Here is a 25,184-nt window from a genome sequence, read left to right as displayed (position 1 = left end):
GATTTTATTTATTTATCTGACAGAGAGAGATCACAAGCAGGCAGAGAGGCAGGCAGAGAGAGAGAGAGGAGGAAGCAGGCTCCCCGCCGAGCAGAGAACCCGACGCGGGACTCGATCCCAGGACCCCGAGATCATGACCCGAGCCGAAGGCAGCGGCTCAACCCACTGAGCCACCCAGGCGCCCCCAAGATTGTTTTTTTAGGTAATCTCTACACCGGATGTGGGGCTAGAACCCAACCCTGAGATCAAGAGTTGCATGTTCTACTGACTGAGCCAGCCAGGCACCCCTCAATCGGTGATATATATTTTTTTAGATATTATATATTTATTTAACAGAGAGAGGGAACACAAGGGAACCCAAGCAGGAGCAGTGGGAGAGTGGAGGAGCAGGCTCCCTGCCATCCCAGGACCCCAGGATCTTGATGTCAGCCGAAGGCAGACACTTAATGACTGAGTCATCCAGGTGGGCTGTCAGTCAGTGATTTATTAAAAACATAAGTCTGTCTGTACAGTGATCTGGAGAGAGATGTTATTCTTAGGAAGGATATGTTAGTGTTTTTGGTTTTTGTTTATGTGAGTTCTGATTCTTTTACCACAACTTTTCTGATAAGTAGGCAAATGAGTTTAAGAATACTTTTTTAAAAATTAAAAAAAATTTTTTTTTTAAAGATTTTATTTATTTATTTGACAGAGATCACAAGTAGGCAGAGAGGCAGGCAGAGAGAAAAGGGGAAGCAGGCTCCCCGCTGAGCAGTGAGCCCGATGCAGGGCTCTATCCCGCGACCCTGAGATCACGACCTGAGCGGAAGGCAAAGGCTTATTAACCCACTGAGCCACCCAGGTGCCCCTGTTTTTTTTATTTTTTAAATTTATCTTTAATTTTTAAAAAAGATTTTGTTTATTTGACACAGAGAGAGAGAGAGTGACAGCCAGAGAGGGAACACAAACAGGGAGAGTGGGAGAAGGAGAAGCAGGCTTCCTGCAGAGCAAGGAAGTTGTCATGGGGCTTGATCCCAGGACCCTGGTTCATGACCTGAGCCGAGGGCAGATGCTTAACGACTGAGTCATCCAGGCGCCCCTAAAATTTTTTAAAAAGATTTTATTTGTTTATTTGTCAGAGAGAGTGCACAAGCAGGGGGAGTGATAGGCGGGGGGAGAAGCAGGCTCCCTGATGATCAAGGAGCCTGATGTAGGACTAGATCCCAGGACACTGGGATCATGACTTGAGCCGAAGGAAGACACTTAACTGACTAAGCCACCCAGGTGTCCCCATTAAAAAAAATAATAATAATAAAAAAATAAAAAAAGTATATATATATATTTAAATTTTTTTATTTTTAAAAATATTTTACTTATTTATTTGACAGAGATCACAAGTAGGCAGAGACACAGGCAGAGAGAGGGGGAAGCAGGCTTCCCACTGAGTAGAGAGCCCAATGTGGGGCTCGACCCCAGGACCTTGGGATCATGACCTGAGCCAAAGGCAGAGGCTTTAACTCATTGAGTCACCCAGGTGCCCCATAAAAAAATATTTTAATCAAAAGTGTGGAAGAAGTTAATTTATTTGCAGTATAATTACAATGACGGTTAAGTTCATCTCTTTAGTAAACACTTAAACAGGAAAATTTGGTGTTTTTTCAATGAGTTCTATGACTTTTTATCAAGTAAGAGGAGTGAAGTAATTTTGCATACCTAAAACTTAAATTTATTGATGGTGACTATTGAAGTTAGGGAGTTAAAAAACTGAAATTTCAAGTCTGCTTCAACTAAGTTTTACATTATATCTTAATTCAAACCTATTTTAGTTTTATTAATTTTTTTTAAGTTTATTTTGTGTCTTTAGCACAGCTGTTATTTAAATTAGTATTGCCATGGTTCTTCAGGCTTCTACCCTTAATTCTATCAACTCTAGTGTCTTTTGGAGTTTAACTTTGCTCTTTTATTTCACTGGAGCAGTAGGAGAGAGTGGTGACATGTCAGTATAGGAGAACAGGTTGTTGCCCATGGTGTTTTAATATTTGACATTTTACATGTTTGGATATACATGTTATTAGTTTTCAAACTCCTTTTAAAAGGGAAGTCCTTCTGTGGTCCCTGTTAAGTGTTTTTTTTTTTTTTTTAAGATTTTTATTTATTTATTTATTTGTCAGAGAGAGAGAGAGAGCGAGCGAGAGATCACAAGTAGGCAGAGAGGCAGGCAGAGAAAGGGGGTGGAAGCAGGCTCCTTGCTGAGCAGAGAGCCTGATGTGGGGCTCTATCCCAGGACCCTGAGATCATGACTGAGCCGAAGGCAGAGGATTAACCCACTGAGCCACCCAGGTGCCCCTGTTAAGTGGTTTTTGAAATCAGTATCTTGTGGTATCTTCAGTGAGCTAAAGATTTTTGGTCCAAGAAATGACAGAGGTGCTAACTTGATTTCTCTATTGGGTCAGTTAGAGTAAGGGTCAGCAGTTTTTTGGACTGTTACATTACATCTTAATTCAAACCTATTTTAGTTTTATTAATTTTTTTTAAAGATTTTTATTTATTTGACAGATCACAAGTAGGCAGAGAGGCAGGCGGCGGGGTGGGGATAAGCACACTCCCCGCTGAGTGGAGACCCCAATGCAGGGCTTGATCCTAAGACCCTGAGACCATGACCCGAGCTGAAGGCAGAGGCGTAACCCACTGAGCCACCCAGGTGCCCCTATTTTTCTTATTTTTTTAGATTTATTTAAGTAATCTCCAGACCCAAGGTGGGGCTTAATCCCAGAATCCTAAAACCATGACCTGAGCTGAAGGCAGAGGCTTAACCCACTGACCCACCTAGGCGCCCCTTAAAAATACTTTTTTTTTTTAATGTTGTGCTTAGTAATCATAGAGAATACAGCTCTTACCTAAATAAATTACTATTAGGTTGAAATAAAATAAATCAACCCAGTTTAATAATATATGTAATGTATTCAGAAAACTGATATTTAAGAAAATATCTGTGTTGGGCACCTGCGTGGCTCAGTTGGTTAATCAGCAACTCTTGATTTCAGCTCAGGTTATAATCTCAAGGGTCATGCAATTGAGCCCCAGGTAGGGCTCCATGCTCAGCGTGAAGTCTGCTTGAGATTCTCTCTTCCTCTCCCTCAGTCTCTCCCCTCACTCAGTCTCTAAAATAAATAACTAAAAAAATCTTAAAAACATAAGTGTGTAAGCCTATACATTTTTAAATCTTAGCCAGTGATATTTATGTATTTTTTAGTAATCTTTATGCCCAGTGTGGGGCTAGAACTCAGAAACCCAAGATCAGGAATGACATGCTCTTCCCATTAAGCCAGCCAGGTACCCCTTAGGGATATTTAGTTAGTAGTTTGAAGCAAGAAAGTTTTATTCACTTAGGAATCGTAGTGTCTAGTAGTTTGGCGTAATAGCTGCCTCTAAAAATATTTGAACTGAACCACAGAAATTTACATATTAATTAATATAACAAGGAAGTTTCCAAATTGATGATATAGAGTTATTAGGAACTTTCAAAAAATTGGTTTTTGTTTTTGTTTTTGTTTTTTAAAGATTTTATTTATTTATTTGAGAGAGAGAGATCACAAGTAGGCAGAGAGACAAGCAGAGAGAGAGAGGAGGAAGCAGGCTACCCGCTGAGCAGAGAGCCCAATGCAGGACTCGATCCCAGGACCCGGAGATCACGACCTGAGCCGGAGGCAGCGGCTTAACCCACTGAGCCACCCAGGCGCCCCTCAAAAATTGTTTTAAAATTAATTAATTTAGGGTCACCTGGGTGGCTCACTGGGTTGGGGCCTCTGCCTTTGGCTTGGGTGGTGATCTCGGGGTCCTGGGATTGAGCCCCACATTGGGCTCGGTGCACAGCGGGGATCCTGCTTCCCCCTCTTTCTCTCTGCCTGCCTCTCTGCCTACTTGTGATCTCTGTCTGTCAAATAAATAAAATCTAAAAAAAAATAATAATTTGAGTGGGGGAGTGTATAAGTGTACAGGGAGATGGGCGTTTGTGGGATGAATAGGGAGAGAATCTCAAGCCGATGCCTCGCTGAGTGTGTAACCCATAAAGGGCTGGATCCCACAATCTTGAGATCATGACCTGAGCGGAAACCAAGAGTTAGTTGGATGCTTAATCAATTGAGCCACTCAGGCACTCCCTGTTTTTTTCTTTTTTAAATTAGTAAACCCTTCAGTAAATTCCTCCCGCCTAGCTTTTTATTAGGACAATGTTCAAACGTACAGGAAAACTAAAAGTGCATTGATAATCTGTATATGCATCACCTAGATTCAGTAGTTGTTGTGTTGTGTGTATACATACGTACATACATGTACACGTACACTCAACATTTATATATGTACACATTTTAAAGTTGCTAAACCATGGCAAAGTAAATTGCAAATGTTATAACATTTCAGCTTTTACTACTTAGAGTACTTATCTCTTAAAAAACAAGAGCATTCCTGGATACAGGCTGGCTCAGTCAGTGTGGACTGTGTGACTCATAATCTCAGGGTCATGAGTTCAAGCTGCACATAGGGTGTAGAGCCTACTTAAAAAAAAAAAAAGAAAATAGTAAAAAATTTAATTAAAAAAAGAGCATTCTACCATGTAACCACAAAATTATTTACATTGAGAACATTTTTAGTATTATTTAATATTCCATTTGAAATAATTTTTAAAGATTTTTTAAAAAATTTATTTGACACAGAGAGAACATGAGGGGGGAGGATCAAAGGGACAAGCAGACTCCCTGCTGAGCAGGGAGGGCTATGCCACACTCCATTCTGGGACTCCAGGATCACAACCTGAGCCAAAGGCAGTTGGTTAACTAACTGAGCCACCAAGGCACTCTGAATGAAGGGCACAGTATGTTGGTTATAAAGATAAGTTGTTCATATTTTTTAAAGGTTTTTAAAAAAAAATTTTTTTTTAAATATCAGTGTAACAGTATTCATTGTTTTTGCTCCATACCCAGTCTCCATTGCAATACGTGTCCTCCCTGATACCCACCACCTGGTTCCCCCAGCCTCCCATCCCCCAGCTCCTTCAAAACCCTCAGATTGTTTTTCAGTGTCCATAGTTTCTCATGGTTCTCCTTTTTTTAAGGTTTTATTTATTTATTTGATACAGAGAAAGACAGTGAGAAAGGGAACACAAGCAGGGGGGAGTGGGTGAAGGAGAAGAAGGCTTCCTGTCAAGCAGGGAGCCCAGTATGGGGCTCGATCCCAGGACCTTGGGATCATGCCTTGAGCAGAAGGCATATGCTCAGTGACTGAGCCACTCGGGTGCCCAAGATACTTCTGTATAAGGAATTTAAATGAGATTATAAAACTGAAAATTGGTTAAGATTTTTTATTTAAAATTACAGCACAAAAATATGATGGATTGTTTCTCTTCTTTGAAACTAAGATACAGAAATTGAGAAACTGATCCTTTTAAAGAGCTAGGAGGAAGCTCCCCTGATCTGGTTCTACTGTATCCTGGCTCCACAGGTAGCTAGAAAGATAAACAGACCCATAGATGATCAGAAAGAACAGATATTTATTGACCAGGCACTGTTGTAGGCCCTGGGAATATAACTACAAACAAAACAGGAAGGCAGTATTTATTTATTTGAGAGAGAGGAGAGAGAGCCCACACACGCCCGAGCATGAACGAGAGCATGCAGGGTAGGATGGAGAGGAAGAGGGAAGGAGTTCCAAGCTGACTCTGTGCTGAGTGCAGAGCCCAGCATGGGGCTCAGTATCATGACCCTAAGATCATGACCTGAGCTGAAAACAAGAGTCGGATACTTAGCCAACTCAGCCACCCAAGTGCCCTGCCATGCAGGAAATTAAAAAAGGTGATGTGATAAAGAGTAAAGAGGCAGGCACTTTAGATGAGTACACACCTTTATAAAAGGGTAAGCTGTCCATGCAGGAAATAATTTATCTCATAAGAGTACTTTCTTAGATCTGAAACTTTTAAATGTATATAGTTAGAGTTTTTCTTAATCGTTATTCTTGAAAATTTATAAAAGTAAAGGAGCTCTCATAAGTGCATTTCTTCTATTTCTTTCTTTCTTTCTTTTTTTTTTCTTTTTTTTTTTAAAGATTTTATTTATTTATTTGGGAGAGAAAGAGTGTGAGAGAGAACACGAGAAGGGAGAGGGTCAGAGGGAGAAGCAGACTCCCCTCTGAGCAGGGAACCCAGTGAGGGACTCCATCCTGGGACTCCAGGATCATAACCTGAGCCGAAGGCAGTCGTCCACCCAACTGAGCCATCCAGGTGCCCTAAAGTCCAGTCAGTTAACATACAGTATTATATTCGTTTCAGGTGCCCCTTAAATTAATGTGTTAGAGGGGCACCTGGGTGGCTCAGTGGGTTAAAGCCTCTGCCTTCGGCTCAGGTCATGATCCCAGGGTTCTGGGATCGAGCCCCGTATCGGGCTCTCTACTCCGCAGGGAGCCTGCTTCCTCCCCTCTCTTTCTCTCTCTCTGCCTGCCTCTCTGCCTACTTGTGGTTTCTCTCTCTGTGTCAAATAAGTAAAAATCTTAAAAAAAAAATTTAATGTATTAGAGAGCAGGAGCAAGTGCACATGCGCGCAAGCGGGGAGGGGTAGAGGGAGAGAGAGAGAAACTCAAGCAGACGCCATGCTGAGTGTGGAGCCCCACTCCAGGCTCAATCCCAGGACCCTGAGATCACGACCTGAGCTGAACTCTAGTTGGCTGCTGAAATGACTAAGGTACCCAGGTGCTCCTCTTTCCTTTCTTTCTCTTTATTTTTCTGTCTCAATCCCTTCCTTCCTTCCTTCTTTCCTGCCTCCCTCCTTCCCTCCCTCCCTTCCTTCTCTTTTGTTCTTTCTCTCTCTCTTTCTTTTTTTTTCTTTTTCAAAGATTTTATTTATTTATTTGCCAGACAGAGATCACAGAGAAGCAGGCAGAGAGAGAGGAGGAAGCAGACTCCCTGCTGAACAGAGAGCCGGATGCAGGGCTCGATCCCAGGACCCTGGGCGGAAGGCAGAGGCTTTAACCCACTGAGCCACCCAGGTGCCCCTCTCTCTTTCTTTTTAAGCAGACTCTATACCCAACTTGGGGCTCCAACTCATGAACCCAAGAAAAAGAACTGCATGCTCCACCAACTGAGCCAGCCTGACCCCCCAGTTTTTCCCTCTTTGGACCACTCTGGATTCCTTTTACTTTGTTAGATTTGGCATTCCTTGGAGTTCTTTCTGAGGTCCCCTCTAGTTCTCAACTTGCACGTTGCCTAACTGGTATTATTCATTCCCATGGGGTCAATTACCATTTGTTGACCATTCCAAAATGTATATCTCATTCATTTCCTAGATGCTTATAGAGTGCCGGCTGTGTACCTGGTATTGTGTCCACTGGGGACATAGTGGTGAGCAAAACACACGAGTTTTTTCTTTCATGAAGCTGACAGTCTGTCAAGAACCTTAAGACCAGATCTCTCTTTGGAGTTTCAGATCCACATTACTCTTGTTTCTTGGATATGACTGTCTCCTGACATGTCCAAACCAGAATTTCTCTCGCAAGCTTGCTGCTCCTCTGTTCCCTGTTTTTGTAAGGGATACTACTGTCTGCTGGCCAGATAGCTCACCACCATCTTTATAGGATTTTATTTATTTATTTGGGAGAGATTGAACACAAGCTGGGTGAGGGGCAGAGGGAGAAATAGACTCTCTGATGAGCAAGGAGCCCCATGCGGGCTCTATCCTGGGACTGCGGTATTGTGACCTGAGCCAAAGGCTGAGGGTTAACCACGCTGAGCCACCTAGGTGCCCCAATTCTTTTCTCTCCTTTTTTTCCTTCTCCTTTATCCCCATTGCTACTTTTGTTTCCAACTTTTAAATATTTCTCTTTATTCTTAAATGTCTGAAGTCTTAAGGTACAAGATGTTGTGACCTGGCTGTTCCTTATCTTACCAGCCTCATCTTTTCCTTTTTGAGCCATATATTGAACACCTGGAATTTATTTTTGTTTTGCAAATAGTATTTTTTCTCTCTAGGGCTCTTTTTTTTTTTTTAAATTAATTATTTATTTGAGAGAGAGAGAGAACACAAGCAGGGTGGGTGGGAGAGGGAGAAGCAGACTTCCCATCGAGCGTGGAGCCTGATGTGGGGCCTGATGCCAGGACCCTGAGATCATGACCTGAGTTGAAGGTAGACGCTTATCAGCTGAGCCACCCAGGTGCCCCAAAGATGCCCCTCTGTTTCTCTTCTGTTGCCTGGGTAACAGTATTCATCTTTCAGGTTTCAATTCTGGAACGCCTTTTATGAACACCCAAGTTGGATCGTGCCCATCTTACATTGTCCCACCACATACTCTTTCTTTCCCTACCATAGCACTTTCAGTGTTTTAGCAAACTAACCTATGGCTTTAACTCCCCCACTATACTACTAGGAAGCTGTAGGTATTTAATAGATGTTAGTTGGTTGGAGGGATGGATGAAAATGCTAAAAGGTCAAATTGCTAAGCCTAACTATTTAAAGTTCTCTTTTGTGCATTCAAGTTATTTGTCCTTACCATTGGTGCCAAGTTATGCTAAAACTTCCAAAAAGTTCTTCAATAAGTCCTTTGACTTTTGTATAAAAAAAAAAAAAAAGACTTCTGAGGGTAGTTATTGCAGATGCTTTACTTACATTGTCGTATACATAGTAAATATTCTAGAACTACTTATGCATTTAAAGATTTTATTTATTTGTTTGACAGAGATCACAAGTAGGCAGAAAGGGGCAGGCAGAGAAAGGAAGGGAAGCAGAGAGCCCTATGGGGGGCTGGATCCCAGGACCCTGGGATCATGACCTGGGCCAAAGGCAGAGGCTTTAACCCACTGAGCCACCCAGGCGCCTCTAGAACTACTTATATATTTAAATTGAAATATTAAGATCATAGGCATTACTTCCTGGTATTTGCAAAGATTGGGCTAGGTGATCCTAGAGAGAGAGAGATCACAAGTAGGCAGAAACAGGGGTGGGGTGGGGGGTGGGGGAAGCAACTCCCTGCTGAGCAGAGAGGCCAAAGCGGCACTCCATCCCAGGATCCTGAGATCACAACCCCAGCCAAAGGCAGAGGCCCAACCCACTGAGACACCCAGGCGCCCCTCCCAAACTTAATTTTAACTATTTGCTTAGAATCTTTTGATAGAAATTTCTTTTTTCCCCCCTAAGGTTTTATTTATTTATTTATTTGAGAGAGAGAGAATGAATTAGCATGGGGGAGGGCAGAGGGAGGAAGAAGCAGACTTCTGCTGAGCAGGGGGAGGGCAGAGGGAGGAAGAAGCAGACTTCTGCTGAGCAGGGGGAGGGCAGAGGGAGGAAGAAGCAGACTTCTGCTGAGCAGGGAGACTGATGTAGGGCTGGATTCCTGGACCCCAGAATCATGACCTGAGCCCAAAGCAGTCACTTAACTGACTGAACCACCCAGGTGCCCTAACAACATTTATTTTTGAAGAAAATTTTATTGTGAAGAACAGGGAAAATTTTATTTCTTGAGCATTGAAACATATATTGGTTAAAAGCATCTACTAGGTTATTATATAATTAAATTTTAAATTTCTATTATCAAATATCCAATTTGAATTTTCTTTCAGTTACCTATTGCCCTAGACTCATTTTTTTGTTACTGCTACCTATTCAAAAACAAATACCTTTTAAAAAGTTAAACAGGTTGCACAGAAATGTGGCATCAAATAAACAGGCTTTTATAAAACCTGAAGGGTAACTTTTTAAAAAGGCTATTGTCTATGGTTCTACTATGAAAATAGTCTGCTTGAACTTGTTTGATGTGATTTGGGAAATGTTTAACAGAAATTACCCCCTTATTTGTGGCTCTGATCAGTTTTTAAAAATTTATTCTTTCTTTAAAGAATACTTCTATGCTGGGATAGGAATTCATCCAGTAATTTATTCAGTGTTAACTACCTCCCAAGCTAGCTGAGGGTCAGGGAGTGAGCAAAGATTTCTGAAGAGCTAAAATGAATGTCTCAAAACTTTGTGTAATAAAGTTCATGATCTTGGCCTACTGAATAAACATTTAAAGGCAAAGCACTTAGTCATAGTATCTTCATTTTATTTTATTTATTTTAGTTTATTTTAGTTTAGTTTTGAGAGAATGTGTGTGCCTGAGGAGCAGGGGAATAAGGAGAGAAAGCTGGGCATGGAGGTTGATCTCAGAACCCCGAGATCATGACATGAGCTGAAACCAAGAGTTGAATGCTGGGGCACCAGGGTGGCTCCTTCTGTTTTGTTTTTAAGATTCTGTTTATTTATTTGACAGAGAGAGCATAAGCAGGGTGAGTGGGAGAGAGAGAAGCAGGCTCCCCACTGAGCAGGGAGCCTGATGTGCTTGATCCCAAGATCCTGAGTTCATGACCTGAAAGTAGGCGCTTAGCTGACTAAGCCACCCAGGTGCTCCTTTAATATTCTTATTTATTTTTTTTAAAGATTTTATCTATTTTTCTGACAGACAGAGATCACAAGTAGGCAGAGAGGCAGGCAGAGAGAGAGGAGGAAGCAGGCCCCCTGCTGAGCAGAGAGCCTGATGTGGGGCTTGATCTCAGGACCCTGAGATCATGACCGAGCCGAAGGCAGAGGCTTTAACCCACTGAGCCACCCAGGTGCCCCTAGTATTCTTACTTATTTTATTTTAAGATTTTATTTGTTTAATTTTAGAGAGAGAGAGTGAAGAGCGAACACAAGCAGAGGTTGTGACACAAACAGAGGGAGAGGGAGAAGCAGATTCCGTTCTGAGCCAGGAGCCTGAGGTGGGGCTCTATCCCAGCACCCTGGGGTCATGACCTGAGCTGGAGGCAGATACTTAACCAACTGAGCCACATAGGTGCCCCAAGTATCCTATTTTAAATAAAATAGTTTCTTAGCCCTCAACAGGTTATAAATAAGTTAAGAGAGTATTTGCTAGAGGTACTTTCATATATATGTATATATATATATATATATATATATATATATATATATATATATAAAACAAATGGCAGGTTATCTCAGAAGCAGGATATTGAAAATTATAAGAAGTAATACAGTGCAGTAGTTAAGGGCAAGGACAATAGGGTCAGATTGCCTTGGTTCAAGTCCTGGGAGATTTCCTAGATTTTAATTTCCTAGCTTTGAAATCAAGGGCAGGTTTCTTAATGCCAAACCTCAGTTCCTTCCTTCTTGATGGTTTTGTTTATTTCTTTGACAGAGAGTGAGCACAATTAGAGGGGAGCAGGAGAGGGAGAAGAAGGCTTCCTGATGAGTAGGGAGCCTGACCTGGGGCTTGATCCCAGGATCCTGGTATCATGACCTGAGCAGAAGGCAGAGGCTTAACCCACTGAGCCACCCTATTTATTTATATAAATAAATTATTTATTTATATAAATTTATTTATAACAGGCGCCCCTATTTATTTATTTTAAAAGAAGATTTTATTTATGTGTGTGTGTGTGAGAGAGAGAGAGACACCACGAGCAGGGGAGAGGGACAGAAGGAGAGGTAGAAGCAGCAGACTCTCTGCTGAACACAGAGCCTGATGCAGGACTTGATCTCAGGACCCTGGGTTCATGCCCTGAGCCCAAGGCAGATGCTTAACCAACGGAGCCTTCCAAGCACCCCGGGTTATTCTTTAAAAAAAAAAAAAAAGGTTATTTATTTGAGAAGAGAGAGTGTACACGTGCACACAAGTGTGCGAGCAAGGGGAGGGGCAAAGGGAGAGGAAGGAAAGAAGCAGACTCCCCTCAGAGCATGGAAACTGATGTGGGGCTCCATTGCAGGGCCCCCGAGGTGATGACCTGAGCCAAAGTCAAGAGTTGGATGTTTAACAACTGAGCCACCCAGGTGTCCCTAATTAATTATTCTTAAGATAAACTCTACCCCCAATTGGGGCTTGAAGTCATGGCCCTGAGATCAAGAGTAGTATGCTCTACTGACTGAGCAAAGCGGGCACCCCATAATTTCTTTTTTTTTTTGAAGATTTTATTTATTTATTTGACAGAGATCACAAGGAGAGAGAGAGAGAGATCACAAGTAAGCAAAGAGAGAAGGGGAAGAGGGCTCCCTGCTGAGCAGAGAGGGCTTGATCCCAGGACCCTGAGACCATGATCTGAGCCAAAGGCAGAGGCTTAACCCTTTGAGCCACCGAGGCACCCTCATAATTTCATTTTCTGATCATTGCAAATGCTCAGAAATACACGTGATTTTTGTATATTGTTCCTGTATCCTGCTGGACTTACTATTCTAATAGGTTTTTTTGTGGTTCATGAAGATTTTTTAGTATACATTATCATGTCATCTGCAAGTAGAGATAATTTTACTTCTTTCTCTACAATCTGAGAGCCTTTTATTTTCTTGCCTAGTTACCCTAACTATAACCTTCTGGTACAATATGGAGTAGAACTGGCAGGAGTAAAATTTTTGTCTTGTTTCTGATCTTATGGGGAAAGCATTCAGTCTTTACCCATGCAATATGATGTAGTTGTGGGGTTTTGTAGATGCTTTTTGAAGGAGTTCTTTTCTATTCCTTGTTTGTAGAGTGTTTTCATTATGAGGAGATGCTGAATTTTGTCAAGTTCCTTTTTTGTAACTATTCAGATAAGCCAGTTCAGATATATTTTTAGGTCAGTGTGTGTAACATCTGGAAATAAGACACAAGTCTAATTTTATAACTAAAGTTTGAATAGTATAAAATTAATTCTTAAAAAAGGCATATGTGTGCTCCAAATAATTAAAACTATATGTAAAAAGTGAAAATAATAACCATATTCCCTCTTTGGTAGGGTGGTCAGGGAAGGCCACAGGGGATATAACATTTTAGTTATGAAATGAAGGATGAGGAGGAGACCGTCAAAGGAGTGTGTTATAGACCAAGGAAATGAGGCTCTAAGGTAGGAAACAATTTAAAATTAGGAGTCAGCCAGCATAGAGGAAAGGGAGGGGTTGAGGTAGGAAAATCATGGAGGAGCTGCTCACTCAGGCCTGATGGGGGCTCAGGTAGAATTGAGAAGTCTACACTTGTGTTCTCGTAAGAAGCCATTGATGACGTTCATTCAGAGCAATAAAATGGATCTTTAATTCATACTAAAGTATTTGCAGTGATTGTTATGATCCTGAGGTTTGTTGGAGGAAAAGAGGAAGAATACAGACAAAACAGGCCATGTGCTGATAATTATTGAAATTAGGTGATGTTATGTAGAAGTTTATTATACTGTTCTCCATTATGCAGATTTGAAAATTCCCAACAATGTTAAAAAGCAAAACCTGGAAAACAACTGAAAAGATTATCCACTGTTTTTTTTTTTAAGGCTTTTACTTATTTATTTATTTGAGAGAGACAGAGAGAGCTCGTGCACGCACAGGCACACATGAGTGGAGGGAGGGGCAGAGAGAAGGGAAGGGAGAATCAGACTCCCCAAGAGAAGCCCAACAGTGGGGTCTAATCCCAGGATCGTGGGATCATAACCTGAACTGAAGTCAGATACTTAACTTACTGAGCCAGCCAGGTGCCCATCACTGTTTTTTTCTTTGTAGATAATTTTTAGAGTTTCAATACTAACCTATATACTATTCAGGATAATATTTTCTGATTTTTCTTAATAATAGAAATGTATTTTTATAACAGAGTCAAGTTTTGAAATAAACAACAGTGTCAAGCTTTAAGACCTGTAAATTAAAGTCAGAAGTATAAAATATTGATCACCTACCTACAGAAGCACAAAATTGTGACATGTAGGGAAAGCATTACTTGGCTGGTCTGCTACACCTTTTCAGGTTTTATCAGTGTGGTAATCAATTCCTGGTTGATAGCCTCTTACCTAGGCCAATGAGTTTTGGTTTATTCTTGTTTTTTGAGGTAAGATAGTAGAAAATCAATGTTCTCTGTGTGCTGTGGTAGTCAGTCACAAGGACTAAAAGGAATATGAAATATACAGAGGTAAGAATAGTGTAGCTCATGTGGAATAAATGGTCATGTTCGATTCCATTTATATAATTACGGATGACAGTTTGGGCAGTGAGTAAAATTCTTTTTGTGTGTGTGAGTAAAATTTACATGTGTCATACTTATTTGGTTATTTTATCTAAAAGTTTTTTTAAAATTTATGTACTTTTCCTTTTTTTTTTTTTTTAAGATTTTATTTATTTATTTGACAGATCACAAGTAGGCAGAAGGCAGGCTTGGGGGATGGTGGGGAGCTCCCCGGGGAGCAGAGAGCCGGACTTGATCCCAGGACCCTGAGATCATGACCTGAGCCCAAGGCAGAGGCTTAACCCACTGAGCCATCCAGGTGCCCCATTACTTTTCCTGTTAATACAACACATGCTCTTTGTGATAAACAAAACAGAACCAAAACATTATAGAAATCCTTCTAGAATCCTGCCTATTAGAGAAACCTCACTTTTTTAAAGAAAAGATTTATTTATTTTAGAGATAGAGTCACCCTCCGAAGGAGGGAAGGGGGGACCAGCAGAGGGAGAGGAAGAAATAGACATTCCCCTGAGTGTGAGCCCAACCCATGAGCTCAATCCCAGGACCCTGGCATCTTGACCTGAGCTAAAGTCAGATGCTTAACTGACTGAGCCATCTGAAGTCCGATACTTAACTGACTGAGCCATCCAGGCGCCCCTCCCTGTGTCTTAGCAACACTTGACACTCTCAGACTTTTTGGTTTTAGTTTTTAATCTGATATTTGTGAAACAAGCTTTTAATTTTCTTTTCTCAGATCACCACTGTGGTTGAGATATTTCTTACATTTATTGATGATCTGCTTGCCTTTTCTGTGAATTGCCTGTTCAGTTTCCACTCACAACTGGCAGCAACCTGTGTCTGTCTGGATAAATCTAAATTATTCTTTACAGTGGCTTTATAGTATTCCCTTATATGATCACTGTAACAGATCATTGGGGGAAAAGGACTGGGGAAACTTTACATAATTATTTTATTTTTAAGAATTTTAATTCCAGGGGCGCCTGGGTGGCTCAGTGGGTTAAGCCACTGCCTTCAGCTCAGGTCATGATCTTGGGGTCCCGGGATCGAGTCCCGCGTCGGGCTCTCTGCTCAGCAGGGAGCCTGCTTCCTCCTCTCTCTCTCTCTGTCTGTCAAATAAATAAATAAAATCTTTAAAAAAAAAAAAGAATTTTAATTCCAGTACAGTAAACATAAAATTATGGAATGCCTCACAAATTTCTGTTATCCTTGTGCAGGGGCCATGCTAGTCTCTGTATGTTCTAATTTTAGTATATGTGCTGCTGAAGCTAACATGGGAATCTGTACTTTAATTAGACCTAAGAGATGTATCATCCAAATGCAACATAGGGACTTTGTTTGCATCCTGGCTGTGAACATTTATGAGACAGCCAGCAAAATCTGAATGGTGACTGGATAGTCCCTATTATTTCATTAAGGATTGGGAAATGGTGCTCTTCTAATTTAGTTATTCCTTCAGCATTTTTTACCTAATTTTCTTATAAAAGAGAACTTCTCCCTCATCAACCATTTGATTACCCTAAGGTATAGTTTGTACAGGAAAGATAGGATAAGTGCTATATTCTTCAGTTCATACTTTTATAATTTCAATGAGCTCTTCCTTCTTGTTCTTCCCCTACCCCAACCTTTTTCTAAAAATAGCATACTGTTCTGGTTTCATGGATGTAATGACTTTTCTTTGGTCTTTGAGTATATTAATTATAGTTTTCATTTGTTCCTGTTTTGTCTGTTTTCTCAGTCCCATTTTTTTCTGGTAGTTTTGGCCTCTCTCTTTCAGGTTGGAGCTTCAAGTGCCTGATAACCCTTAATTATCCCTTCATGATTTAAGCATGAGGCACTAAAAAAAGGAGGGCCAGAAGCTTTGTGTGCCTGGAAGCCGTTCATTGCCAATTGGGAACCCAGATTTCAGTATCCCATGGTCTTTTTGCTCAGAGGCATTTGAATTTTGCCAAGGAAAGATAATGTCATGGGGAGTGGAGTGGTAGATAAGCCTAGTCATTATGAGAATCTGGGTGAGGGCCAGAACAGAAAGGGGGCTATCAGTGTTGCTGCTTGGTATATAGGTTTTCACTTAGTTCATTTCTTTTCATTTGGCACTTATTTGTTAAAATGTGGTATTCCCTTGTCTAGAATCTCTCTTATTGAGGGGTACATGGGTGGGTGACTCAGTCGTTAAATGTCTGCCTTCCACGCAGGTCATGATCTCAGGGCCCTGGATTTGAGGCCCTAGTGGGGGAGGGTCCCTGCTCAGTGGGGTGTCTCTTCCTCCCTTTACCCCTCTCCTCTGCACTTGTGCTCACATGCTTGCTCTCTCTCTCAAATGAATGAATTAAATCTTTAAAAAAATAGAATCTCTTATTGAATTTATTCAGAAAACATATTTCCTGTCTTCTGTGTGGGTAGGCAGGAGGGCCACCTGGCTGCTCTGGGATGGCACTGGGGATGTATTAGGGATGTTACCAACTTTTACTAGTGCAACCAATTGGGCCAACTGTATGCCCTGTGTTTTTTTTGTTTGTTTGTTTGTTTTTAAGTAAGCTCTGTGCCCAGAATGGGGCTTGAACTCATGACCCCCCCCCCCCCGGAGATCAAGAACTCTTAGTTGGTTGTCTTAATCAGGGTCAAATACGATGGTTCACAAATTTACATTGGTTAATGTCTCTTAAGTTTCTCTTGATCTCTAATAGCTCTCCATTTTCTCCCTCCTGCCATTGGGTTTTGAAGAAACTGGACCATTTTTTTTTTTAATTTTTTTAAAGATTTTTATTTATTTATTTGACAGAGAGAAATCACCAGTAGTCGGAGAAGCAGGCAGAGAGAGAGAGGGAAGCAGGCTCCCTGCTGAGCAGAGAGCCAGATGCGGGACTCGATCCCAGGACCCTGGGATCATGACCTGAGCCGAAGGCAGCGGCTTAACCCACTGAGCCACCCAGGCGCCCGAAACTGGACCATTTTTATTTGAAAATATTCCACATTTTGGATTGGAGGGGGAAATCATATCCTTTGGGTATTGTTTAATATAGTCTATCTTCTTGGGTTTCTGGCTGGCTCAGTTGGAAGAGCATGCAACTTTTGATCTTGGGGTCATGATTTTGAGCCCCACCATGGGTGTAGTGATAACTTAAATAATTAAAAACTAAAAAAAAACTTTAAAGGGGCGCCTGGGTGGCTTAGTGGGTTAAGCCTCTGCCTTTGGCTCAAGTCATGGTCTCACGGTCCTGGGATCTAGCCCCCATTGGGCTACCTGCTCTACGGGGAGCCTGTTTCCCCCTCTCTCTCTACCTGCCTGTCTACTTGTGATCTCTCTCTCTCTCTCTATGTCAAATAAATAAATAAAATCTTAAAAAAAAAAAAGAGTTAGCTTTATTAAAAAAAAAACTTTAAAAAGTATATGGTTTCTCATTTCTTAAAAATATTACATTAAGGGCACCTGGGTGGCTCAGTCATTTAAGGGTCTGCTTTTAGCTCAGGACATAATCCGAGAATCCTGGGATTGAGTCCCACATTGGGCTCCCTGATCCTGCAGGAAGCCTGCTTCTCCCTCTCCCACTCCCCCTGCTTGTGTTCCCTCTCTCGGGCTCTCTCTCTGTCAAATAAGTAAATTAAAAAAAAAAAAAAAAAAAGATACTACATTGAAAAAAATACATTTAATGGAACTGATTATTATCAAACTCCATTTGATAGTATTATCAAATAGAATTTGATCATAATTACTAATATAATGCAATATTTTCCTTCCCCCACTCTGCAGAGTAAATGTGGGGATACTTAGCATTAGTAAGTCGTCAGCCTTTTATTTGGTGGTATTATTTTTTAGACAACTACTGTACTCAAAGTTACTAATAAAGGGCTTTTCTTTTTTTAGCTCTTGCATCTTTACTCCCAATTAGGAACAGTCTTTAGGGACTTTTTTTTTTTTTTTTTTTTAAACTTCGGGCGCTTGCCTTTTCAAAGTATTCATTTGTTTTTCTCTACAACAGTGGGGCAAAACAGCCCCTATAAGCCATCTGGACTTGAAACCATTTTGCTTCGTCACAAAGCTTATTCTTTTTAGATCCTGACATAAGTCTGTATTGTCTACTGATTTTTTTTTTTTTTTTAACAGTGTCTAGTTGCTCCCAGGAGAGTACTGTTTGAAGTTATGTCAATGTTGTTGTTGGCTGATCAGTGAGTGAGAGGGGAAGGGGGCATTTAGTGAAGAGAGTTTTATCTTTTACCATACATGCTAAAAAAGCCCATGCATGGGCTCTAATCCTCCCCACCCAACACTTTTTAAAAAAAGATGGGTGAGAGAGAAAACGTAAAGACAAAAACACACAGGGTTGGGGGGAGATGTGTGCTCTACAGCAACATTCCTGAGACATTTGACAAACTGCTGCTCTGCAGGAGGGGAGTAACCAGAATTTTCCAGGGGTTGAATACTTTTGGAATTTGGAAAACTGCTGTTCTCCTGCCTTGATTTTTGTTGTTGTTGTTGTTGTTTCAAGTTTTTGTGTAAAGATTTTACTTACTTATTTGACACAGAGAGTAAAGCCGAGGGAGCAAGGGGCAGAGGGAGGAGCCTACTCCCTGTTGAGCATGGAGCCTTGCAGAACTTTGAGGGGATCTGAGGGGCTCCATCCCAGGACCTCTAGGATCGTGAACTGAGCTGCCAACAGATGCTTGACTGACTGAGCCACCCAGGCGCCCCACCATTATTTATTTTATTTAAGATTTTATTTATTTGAGAGAGAGAGAGAGAAAGCTCGAGAGGTGGAGAGAGGGTCAGAAGAAGAAGCTGACTCCCAGTTGAGCAGGGAGCTGGCGGTTGTGGGGCTCAGTCCCTGGACTCTGGGATCATGACCTGAGCTGAAGGCAGAGGCTTAGCTGATTAAGCCACCTAGGCACCCCTCGCCATTATTTTAATATGTGCCTCCAAATCTTTTGTTTGTTTATTCCTCCAGTTTTTAAATTTATGGTCATGTTACATGTAATGTTTTATATTAAAGCCCATAAGGAATGTATGAAAAAATAACACTTTTCATCATTCTTCAAAGACTTTGATCCTCATTGCTAACCTGCAGTTGGATTGTATTAGTTTCATTCCAAATAGTGAGATAATTTATTTAGGAATAGATACCCCGTATGTGCAGTTGCATACCTCACAGGTAGCTCCCTTTGATATTAAAAATCAATTCTAGGGTGTCTGGGTGGCTCAGTGGGTTAAGCCTCTGCCTTTGGCTCAGGTCATGGTCCCAGGGTCTTGGCCTTGAGGTCTGCATCAGGCTCTTAGCCTGCTCCCCCTAACCCCTGTCCACCTGCCTCTCTGCCTACTTGTGATCCCTCTCTCTCTGTCAAATTAATAAATAAAATCTTTAAAAAAATCAATTCTATTATATTACCCATAGCTACCTCCTTTTTAAAAAGTTTTTATGTAAATTCTAGTTAGTTAATATACAGGTGTTAATTTCATGTGTACAACTGATTAGAGTGATTCAACACTTGCATACATCACCCAGTGCTCATCATATGTGTGCTCCCTAATCCCCATCACTTACTTCACTCATCCCCCTGATATGATTTGAAGTGGGATTTGTGAGCCAATGTCCAAGAAAGAGTTCTTAAACATTTTTGGTGGAGAAAGGTGGTTTTATTATAGTATGGGGATAGGACCCAGGGACAGAAAGAGCTGCACTGGGATTGTGAAAAGCAATTGATTATATACTTAGGAGTTGGGGGAGGTGAAGACAAAGGAAGTTTCCAAAAGGATTTTCATATGTCAAAGAAAACTTACAGGATCCTGGAGGCCTAGCTAGCTATTGTCCAACTAAGGTTGCTTTTACCTCGAGCAAGGCATTAACATTAAGATTGGGGGTTCCTGGAGGAATGCCATACTTTGTGTGCCTCAGGTATTTGTCAAAGGGCTATAGGTTGTAAGAAGAGTTAAATTTTTTTTTAAGATTTTATTTATTTACTTGAGAGAGGGAGCAAGCGAGAGCATACAAGTGGGGTGAGGGGCGGAGGGAGAAATAGACTCCCCACGAAGCAGGGAGCCCAGTGTGGGGCTCAGTCCTGGGACTCTGGGATCATGACCTGAGCCGAAGGCAGCTGCTTAACCAACTGAGCCACCCAGGCACCCCAGAAAATTGAATTTTATCTGTATTTCTTTTGCCTTTGTTCTCCACATCACCCCCAACCACCTCCCTTCTGGTAACCATCAGAGGCTAAACTGACCGAGCCACCCAGGTGTCCCTCTCTCTCATTTTTCTCTACTCTTGCCATTCTGGTTGTCCTTGGTTTCTTTCAGTCTGTCTTTGCTTGATTAACTTTCACTTATTTTTCAGGTCTTAGCTTAAATGTCTCAGGAGTGTCTTCTCAAGGTTCTCATATCATTAATTCCCTATTTACACTTTTCTTTTTTCTCTGTTTTTAAAGTAATCTGTGTGCCTAGCGTGAGGCTTGAACTCATGACCCCAGTATCAAGAGTTGCATGCCCTATTGACTGAGCCAGCCAGGTCCCCCCATATTTTACACTTTTTCTGATAGCTTATACTCTTTCTTTCTTTCTTTCTTTCTTTCAAGATTTTATTTATTTGTCAAAGAGAAACAGAGAGAGAGAGTGAACACAAAGCAGGAGGAGTAGCAGGCAGAGGGAGAAAGAAGCAGGCTCTCCACTGAGCAGGGACCCCCATGCAGGACTTGATCCCAGGACTCTGGGATCATGACCTGAGCTGAAGGTGGTTGCTTAATCAAGTGAGCCACCCAGGCATCCCTCTTGTGCTATTTCCTGTGTCACACATGATTACAGTGTGGTTGCATTGTGTATGAACTTGAACTACGTGATTTAAAAAAATTTTTTTTAAGTTTGTTTATTTGAGAGAGAGCACATGCACGTGCGAGAAAGCGAGATTGGGAGAGGAGCAGAGGAGACAGGACAGGGAGAGGAGAAGACGACTTCGGTGCTGGTCAGAGAGCCTAATCCAGAGTTTGTGAGATCATGACCTGTGCTGAAACCAGGAGTTGGACGCTTAACTGACTGAGCAATCCAGGTGCCCCAAACTATGTGATTTTTTATTTTTTATTTTTTTTAAAGATTTTATTTATTTACTTGAGAGAGAGACAGTGAGAGAGAGCATGAATGAGAAGAAGGTCAGAGAGAGAAGCAGACTCCCCATGGAGCTGGGAGTCCGATGCGGGACTCGATCCCGGGACTCCAGGATCATGACCTGAGCCGAAGGCAGTCGTCCAACCAACTGAGCCACCCAGGCGTCCCGACTATGTGATTTTTTAAAAGTCTCATTTCATATTTGAATTTTGAGATGTTAACTCTTTATTGTAGAAGTCTTGAAAGAATCATGTCATATACAACCTGAGACTGAATTGTAAACCAAGGTTGTGCTGTTACATCCCATATTGATGTCACTTGGTTAGTAACAGAAACACCAGCCATCTTCTATCAGCATCAACCTCAAATTAGGTGACTATTGAATTATGTGAGATCTTCAAAAATACATCTTTTGTTAGGCACCTATGTTTAATGCCTGTTTTCTTTTGCTTAATTTCAAGCAATGAAACATAGGGACAAGGGCTGTCTTGTAACCTTCCTGGCATCTTAGAATACTTAGAACAATAAGAACTTAAGTTGTGTGTTGAGAGGATGGATAGATGGATGGATGGATGGACGAATGGAATCTTATTTGCCCACTCAGTCCATTTGTGAATCAGAGGAGAGATTCTCAACTTATTCTTTGGCTCATGGTTTATTCTTTACATGATCTCCTCAAATTTCAACCCTAAATTGTATTTTGCTGGACATGCCATGGTCTTTATGCCTGTCTTTGCATGTGCTGTTATTTCTGCCTGGAATGTCTCTACCTCACTTCATCAGGTAAACTGTTTCATAGTCAGCTGAAATTCAGGCCTTTTCTTTAATGTACACTCTACACTCAACCTGGACTTGAACTGACCACACCATCAAGAGTCCCCCATCAAGAGTTACATTCTTTATCGACTGAGCCACCTACATGGCCCTGGGCTGCTGTTCTTTCTCTTTCTCTTTTAATAGTTTAATATATTATTTTTTGTAAGTAGGCTCCAAGCCCAGCATGGAGCCCAATGTGGGGTTTGAACTTACCACCCTGAGATCAAGCCTGGGCTGAGATCAAGAGTTGATCACTCAACCAGCTGAACCCCCAGGAGTCCCTAGTTTATTGTTTTTGTTTTTGTTTTTTTTTTAAAGATTTTATTTATTTATTTGTAAGAGAGAGAGAGAGTGAGAGCAAGCACAGGCAGACAGAGTGGAAGGCAGAGTCAGAGGGAGAAGCAGGCTCCCTGCGGAGCAAGGAGCCCGATGTGGGACTCGATCCCAGGACACTGGGATCATGACCTGAGCCTAAGGCAGCTGCTTAACCAACTGAGCCACCCAGGCGTCCCGAGTCCCTAGTTTATTGTATTTTAATAGCAAACTTACAAGAACAGCACATAAGACAGACAACATTAAAAACAGGTACATACATATAGGACAGCTCAGAAAAGTATAGTGATTGGAATCTACTGTGTGATAAAATGCTACGAACACTGTTTAGTTGCTATCAATAAGAAATTTACTTGTTTTAAAAATACCCAAATCCTGGTGTTGTCCAGAAAAATTTGATAGGTTAATTTATAATTGTTATAAAGTTGAACTGCTGAAATGTGTTCACTAAACAATTTGACTTTTGGCTTTTCTTTTCAAAAGTAGATTTAGGAGGCACCTGAGTGGTTCAGTTGATTAAGCACCTGCCTTTGGCTCAGGTCATGATCCCAGGGTCCTGGGATCAAGCCCTGTGTCTGGCTTTCTGCTCTGCAGGACGTATGCTTCTCTCCCTGCTCATTCTCCTGCTTTCTGTCTCTCTCTCTCTCTCTCTCAAATAAATAAATAAAATCTTAAAGAAAAAAATAAAAGCAGGTTTAGTCACTTATTTCTCTATGTTCCTATTGCTCCTTATACTTGCTTCCATTATAGTACTTGGCGTGTTATATTGTTAACTGTTTACTCTTTTTCCCTGATGTCTGTCATGAAGTAACTGCTTGGATTTGTTGGGTAGATAGAGAGTTTTAGTTTTATATTTAGTATGTTATTTAAGAGTAAATAATATTGCTTAATAGTTGTAATGAATATCTTTTTACTGCCAGCTGCTTATTCTGTACTCCTAACATCTGGAGAATAGTCATTGAAAATAGGTGTGTGGCTTTATTTAATTGTGATGTTTTTCTTTATTTTTTTAAAAGATTTATTTATTATTTGAGAGAGAGAGAATGACCAGAGGGAAAGGGCCACAGAGAAACAGGCTCCCTGCTGAGTGCAGAGCCCATTGAGGGGCTTGATTCCAGGACCCTGGGGTCATGACCCAAGCCAAAGGTGGACACTTACCAACTGAGCCACCCAGAGGCCCTGATTTTTTTTCTTTGATTAAAAAGTGACAGAATGGTTGGGGTGCCTGGGTGACTCAGTGGGTTAAAGCCTCTGCCTTCGGCTCAGGTCATGATCCCCAGAGTTCTGGGATCGAGCCCTGTATCGGGCTCTCTGCTCGCAGGGAGCCTGCTTCCTCCTCTCTCTCTTCCTGCCTCTCTACCTAGTTGTGATCTCTCTCTGTCAAATAAATAAATAAAATCTTAAAAAAAAAAAAAAAGTGACAGAATGGGATATGTTCCTATTTTTATGTTATCTCAATTAGTGTGTGTGTTAGGTTGAAATTGCTGGAGTAGAAAGTAGACATGTTTCATTTTTTCTTTTTTTTTTTTTTTTAAGATTTATTTAGTTATTTTAGAGAGTGAGAGTGTGTGTGAGCAAGTAGGATGGGGGAGGGGTAGAAGGAGAGGGAGAGAATATCAAGCAGACTCCCTGCTGATTGTGGAGCCCAGGACCCTGAGCTGATAAATCAGGAGTTGGACCCTTAACTAACCGAGCCACCCAGGTGCCCCAAGAAGACTTTGAAACCAGAGTCAGTCATGTTTGTAATATACAAAACTAGTAATGAGGTTCAGCAATACTTATATGTGCTACTGACCCACCAAGGATCTCTGAGCAGGAAAGAGAAGTGGAAAGCATCTAAAAAGAATAACCCATCACAGTTGCCAAACTGTGGAAAGAACCAAGATGCCCTTCAACGGACAAATGGATAAGGAAGATGTGGTCCATACGCACTATGCAGTATTATGCCCCCATCAGAAAGGATGAATACCCAACTTTTGTATCAACGTGGATGGGACTGGAGGAGATTATGCTGAGTGAAATAAGTCAAGCAGAGAGAGTCAATTATCATATGGTTTCACTTATTTGTGGAGCATAAGGAATAGCACTGAGGACATGGGGAGATGGAAAGGAGAAGGGAGTTGGGGGGAAATTGGAGGGAGAGATGAACTATGAGAGATGTGGACTCTGAAAAACAACCTGAGGGTTTTGGAGGAGCGGGGGGTGGGGGCTCGGGTGAGCCTGGTGGTGGGTATTATGGAGGGCACGCATTGCATGGAGCACTGGGTGTGGTGCATAAACAATGAATTCTGGAATACTGAAAAAAAAATTTAAAAAAATAAAAAAGAATAACCCATATCACCTGTTCCCTAATTATTTTCTCTGTAGAGTGAGAGTGTTGGGTATAGAATAAAGAAACCTAACCTCCCTCGTACTCTATCCCCAACCCCCACCCAGAAAAAACAACTTTTCTATGAGGACCAGGAATTTAAACCTTTTTCTGCTAAGCCCTCTTTTGGCATCTACTTGAATTTCATGCCACCTTCTTTATTTCTATTCCAATTTTCTTTTTCTTAAATTCTTGTGTTTCCTACATTTACATTATTGTTACTTGCCATAGAGCAAGGACATTTTCTGAAATTTTTCGTATTTATCAGTGTTGTGTTTCCTGAGCTACTGTGTCCTATAGCAACTTCTATTCCAAAGGTTATGTATGTTACCAGGGATATTTCACAAAACAATGGCACAAAACTAGCTTATTTGACAGGTGTTTTTTGGGGGTAACAAATTTAGAAAATTTCAGTCATTTTTTACTCTTAAAGCCCTTAAGATGTGTTTATCCTACTAGCTTTCCGTGCCCTTTTATGATCTGTTAACATGCCTTATCAGAACTGAGGAGTATTTATTTTTGTTGTGTAATAGTCATTAGCATTTTAAACGGGTGGCAGCTGTACATTTCCAAACCAAGATGTAATACACATTTAAAATTTGGATTTTTGGAACAGAGAGAATT

The 25,184-nt window shown here is 41.2% G+C and overlaps 1 protein-coding gene and 1 pseudogene across 2 annotated transcripts in view; one reads left to right on the top strand and one right to left on the bottom strand.

The window, feature by feature from the left end:
• The window catches only part of SPAG9 (sperm associated antigen 9), a 139,247-nt gene that overhangs the window by 3,922 nt on the left and 110,141 nt on the right, over positions 1 to 25,184 (top strand). The gene's annotated exons all lie outside the window — the stretch shown is intronic.
• On the bottom strand, positions 15,134 to 15,234 carry LOC132004597 (U6 spliceosomal RNA; annotated as a pseudogene).

This window comes from Mustela nigripes, chromosome 16 (genome assembly GCF_022355385.1).
Source record: "Mustela nigripes isolate SB6536 chromosome 16, MUSNIG.SB6536, whole genome shotgun sequence".
NCBI classification, from domain to species: Eukaryota; Metazoa; Chordata; class Mammalia; order Carnivora; family Mustelidae; genus Mustela; species Mustela nigripes.
The sequence above is the reverse complement of the archived record's forward strand: the minus strand, read 5'-3'. Positions and strand labels throughout refer to the sequence as shown.